Source organism: Bacillus rossius, unplaced genomic scaffold, assembly GCF_032445375.1.
Source record: "Bacillus rossius redtenbacheri isolate Brsri unplaced genomic scaffold, Brsri_v3 Brsri_v3_scf97, whole genome shotgun sequence".
NCBI classification, from domain to species: domain Eukaryota; kingdom Metazoa; phylum Arthropoda; class Insecta; order Phasmatodea; family Bacillidae; genus Bacillus; species Bacillus rossius.
In genome coordinates this window covers 100,482-104,940 of record NW_026963217.1, presented here as the reverse complement: position 1 = coordinate 104,940, position 4,459 = coordinate 100,482, and the positions used below count along the sequence as shown (strand labels likewise).

General features: G+C 55.3%; 3 non-coding genes across 3 annotated transcripts; 1 reads left to right on the top strand and 2 right to left on the bottom strand.

Moving 5' to 3' along the window:
* Positions 1-2,670: 2,670 nt before the first annotated feature.
* Positions 2,671-2,833, bottom strand: LOC134546116 (U1 spliceosomal RNA). The gene has a single exon (XR_010079065.1). It is a non-coding gene; the product is annotated as a U1 spliceosomal RNA (small nuclear RNA).
* A 543-nt stretch (positions 2,834-3,376) lies between these two features.
* LOC134546082 (U5 spliceosomal RNA) lies at positions 3,377-3,496 on the top strand. Its single transcript, XR_010079031.1, has one exon. It is a non-coding gene; the product is annotated as a U5 spliceosomal RNA (small nuclear RNA).
* A 299-nt stretch (positions 3,497-3,795) lies between these two features.
* Positions 3,796-3,958, bottom strand: LOC134546115 (U1 spliceosomal RNA). The gene has a single exon (XR_010079064.1). It is a non-coding gene; the product is annotated as a U1 spliceosomal RNA (small nuclear RNA).
* Positions 3,959-4,459: the final 501 nt, after the last annotated feature.

The following is a 4,459-nucleotide window of genomic DNA, read 5'->3' as shown; positions in this document are numbered from 1 at the left end:
CGGGACGCCTTGTCCTTGCGCAACCGCTTCCGCGTCCTCTGGCAGGCTAGTCGTTCCCTGCTGCACCGGCGGGTGTACCTGGTGCTGCGGGGGCGCTGCCGGCGATTGGTCGCGGAGTGGAGGGCCCGTCTGGAGACTCGGCGTCTCCAATCCCTCTCTGCTTGCTCCGGCTCCCTCTGGTCTCACGTCCGTCGTCTCCGCTCGGTTCCTACCACCATCCCCCCGCTGACCACCCCCACGGGTGTGGCGGAAACGGCCTCGGAGCGATCCGAGGCGGTGGCCGCCTACCTGGCGACCACCTTCGCATCCGCACCCGGCCCTTCCCTGTCCTCCGAGTCTTCGGACGACGAGGACGGGGCCCGCCTCCTGTCTCGCCACGTCACTTTGCCCCCCCTTCCGGCCACCTTCCCCCTGCCGCTCGTCACGCCTTCCGAGGTCCGCACCCTGCTCGCCCGCCTTCGGCCCCGTTCTGCTCCTGGCCACGACTCTCTGCCCTCCCCCGTGCTCCGTGCCCTACCTCGCAAGGCCCTTGTGTTTCTGACCCGTCTTTTCAACGCAATGTTCCTCCTCTGCCACTTCCCCACCCCCTGGAAAACCGCCGTCGTCTCACCCATCCCCAAACCTGGCAAGCCCCCGTCTCTCCCTTCATCTTTTCGGCCCATCTCGCTTCTTCCTATTCTGTCCAAGGTCGCGGAACGGGCGATCCACCGCCGTCTCCTCTTTCAAGTCACCACCCTGGACCTTCTACCCCGCCACCAGTTCGGTTTCCGCCCCCGCCACTCGACGACCCACGCCATTGCCCGTGTGGAGCACCTGGTGGTCCAGGGATTCGCCAGGCGGCAACACACGGGCATGGTGCTTCTTGACCTCGCCCGTGCTTTCGATTCCGTTCCGCATGCCCAGCTCCTCCAGCGCCTCTCTGCCACCGACCTCTCATCTCATCTCATCCGCCTCCTCTGCTCCTTCCTGGAGGGTCGCACCTTCCGGGTTCGGGTGGAGGGGGTCCTCTCCGGCCCCCGCCCCATCTCCGCCGGCGTCCCCCAGGGCGCCATTCTCTCACCGCTACTTTTTACCCTCCACATCTCTGATCTCAAGCCCCCTCCCGGCACCTATCTTGTCCAGTACGCCGATGATACCTGTCTCCTGGCCTCTTCAGTTTCCGAGCGGCTGCTCTGCGACCGTCTCGGCCGCGGCCTCACTTCCCTCAACAATCAGTTCCTCGCGCATGGCATCGGGCTCAATCACTCTAAATCACGATCCATCCTCTTCTCCCGACTTCATCCACACCACGACCACCCGCCAGTCATCTCCACCGTAGCCATCCCCTGGTCGCCTCGCATCCGTTATCTGGGGGTCACCCTAGACAATACCTTTACTTTTCTGCCGCACCTCGACTCAATCCGCACCAAGTCCCGTGCCGTCATGGCTCAGCTGGCCACCATACTCAGACCGACATCCGGCACCCCTCTCGACGTTCGTGTGACTGCCTACCGTTCCTTTGTTCTTCCCCACTTCCTCTACGCGTGCCCGGCTTGGGTCCACTCCTCTCTGTACAACCTCCGTCCGATCACCCGGTCCTACTTTCTCGGTGCCCGCCTCCTGCTCGGTCTCCCTCGCGCCACCTTACGACAGACCCTCCTGGACCAGACTGGGCTCCCGCACTTACACGAGCTGCTCTGCAAGGTGACTAAGAAGTTTCTCCGCCACTGCCGGCGTTCTGACAACCCCCTGATCCGACTCCTTGCAGAGCCCCTGCCTGACGCTCCTCACCCCCGCCGACCGCTCTTTACCTACGATCATTTGAGACGCCCTGACCCTGATGACGTTGACGCTGGTGCAGTCGCGGCTGGTGGGCCCGGCAGCTGACGACGGTGATCACCACGTCCACGGTTGGCTCTGAGGAATGTTACCAGGCATCATCCCATCAAGATCTCTGCTCTCAGTGAACTACTGCCTAACATCGCCACTGCTCCGGACCGTCTTCATCTGCGGCCCGGCACCTTCTGCGCCCCGAGTCGCCCCCGGCAGCCCACAGAAGATTCGCCGCCCAACAAGCAGCTGGACCTCTAGGACGGTATCGTCGGAGGGGCCCCGTTTCGTCAGTGTTGAATAAAGATTGTCACCATTCGCCCTTGTGGCCATGTATTCGTGTTCTATGTTGTGTTTTATTTGTGTTCACCTGTATCCGCTTTTTATATTAAAGATGAATTTTTTGGTGGGTAACTCCCTTCAGTGGGAGTTCCCTTTGTAAAAAAAAAAAAAAAAAAAAAAAAAAAAAAAAAAAAAAAAAAAAACTAAAGATTTCCGTGGAGGGGAACATTTGATGAGTCTTTAAACAATTTTTTGTTGTGCCCAGTGTTTACACACTGGGCCGGTTACCGTTAAACCACTGGGCCCGGGGGTGAGGCGGGGAGGGGGAAATCTGAAAAATCGAATTGGACAAGTATCGTTCATGGGAATTTTTTTTTTCTTTTTTCAACTATTACCATGCACAATTACGTACCTTCCTTCCGCACTTTCAAGACGGTGGGGTTGTTCGCCAAGGCACCGTAAACTTGAGACCTACGAATGCATTACATACCATACACAGATGAAAAAAAAAAAAAAAATTACACTTCACTGTACATAATTCTTAACACTACTTCACAACTACTAAGTTGAAATTTTTTCACCGGGACAGCGCGAACGCAGTCCCGACTACCAAAAATTACGCGCCCGAGTTACCCACATTTGGGGTAATCGCAGAGGTCAGCTCAACCGAAGTGCAAGGGAAGAGCCTCACCCTGGGGGAACCCCCTGCTTGATCAGGGTAGCCCCTACGCCAGGTAAGTATGCTGCGCAGTGTTTCGCTTTTCTATTTCACTTGGAGCTCGGACCACCTCATCAACGTGTTTTGAGGTTATGTACTTCTACCTCCGAAACAGCTCTTTCCCCAGACATAACACTCCCGTGCCAGTTCATCACACTACATGACAGTACACACCAACAATGCAAATACAATTTCTTCCTACAACTGCCCGTTTCTACTCGCACCTCGTTTCCTTTGTTTCTGTACCCACGGCGACGGTCGACCGCCGCGTGCATTTGGTTACCCCGTTTGCCGCGTGGCGGCACTTGGTTACACCGTTTGCCGCGTGGCGGCACTCGGGTCGTCGCGTCCGCCTCGGCAAAAAGGCGGGCACCACGGCACAGTCGAGAGGGGAACTTTTTTCCATTAGCAACATACCTAGGGTTTCACGAAATATCGAGTGCCGTGTCCCACGAGGCGATTTTCGGACGATTCGCGGCTTCAGGCTGCACGACCGTACGCTATTTTCACCATTAGTGGTGGTCCGCACATTTTTCCTATATAGTCCGGATTTTCAAAGTTTCAACCGTGCTCTGGTTTCCCTTCAAACGCATAAATCTTTCGCCTTTTACTAAAGATTTCCGTGGAGGGGAACATTTGATGAGTCTTTAAACAATTTTTTGTTGTGCCCAGTGTTTACACACTGGGCCGGTTACCGTTAAACCACTGGGCCCGGGGGTGAGGCGGGGAGGGGGAAATCTGAAAAATCGAATTGGACAAGTATCGTTCATGGGAATTTTTTTTTTCTTTTTTCAACTATTACCATGCACAATTACGTACCTTCCTTCCGCACTTTCAAGACGGTGGGGTTGTTCGCCAAGGCACCGTAAACTTGAGACCTACGAATGCATTACATACCATACACAGATGAAAAAAAAAAAAAAAATTACACTTCACTGTACATAATTCTTAACACTACTTCACAACTACTAAGTTGAAATTTTTTCACCGGGACAGCGCGAACGCAGTCCCGACTACCAAAAATTACGCGCCCGAGTTACCCACATTTGGGGTAATCGCAGAGGTCAGCTCAACCGAAGTGCAAGGGAAGAGCCTCACCCTGGGGGAACCCCCTGCTTGATCAGGGTAGCCCCTACGCCAGGTAAGTATGCTGCGCAGTGTTTCGCTTTTCTATTTCACTTGGAGCTCGGACCACCTCATCAACGTGTTTTGAGGTTATGTACTTCTACCTCCGAAACAGCTCTTTCCCCAGACATAACACTCCCGTGCCAGTTCATCACACTACATGACAGTACACACCAACAATGCAAATACAATTTCTTCCTACAACTGCCCGTTTCTACTCGCACCTCGTTTCCTTTGTTTCTGTACCCACGGCGACGGTCGACCGCCGCGTGCATTTGGTTACCCCGTTTGCCGCGTGGCGGCACTTGGTTACACCGTTTGCCGCGTGGCGGCACTCGGGTCGTCGCGTCCGCCTCGGCAAAAAGGCGGGCACCACGGCACAGTCGAGAGGGGAACTTTTTTCCATTAGCAACATACCTAGGGTTTCACGAAATATCGAGTGCCGTGTCCCACGAGGCGATTTTCGGACGATTCGCGGCTTCAGGCTGCACGACCGTACGCTATTTTCACCATTAGTGGTGGTCC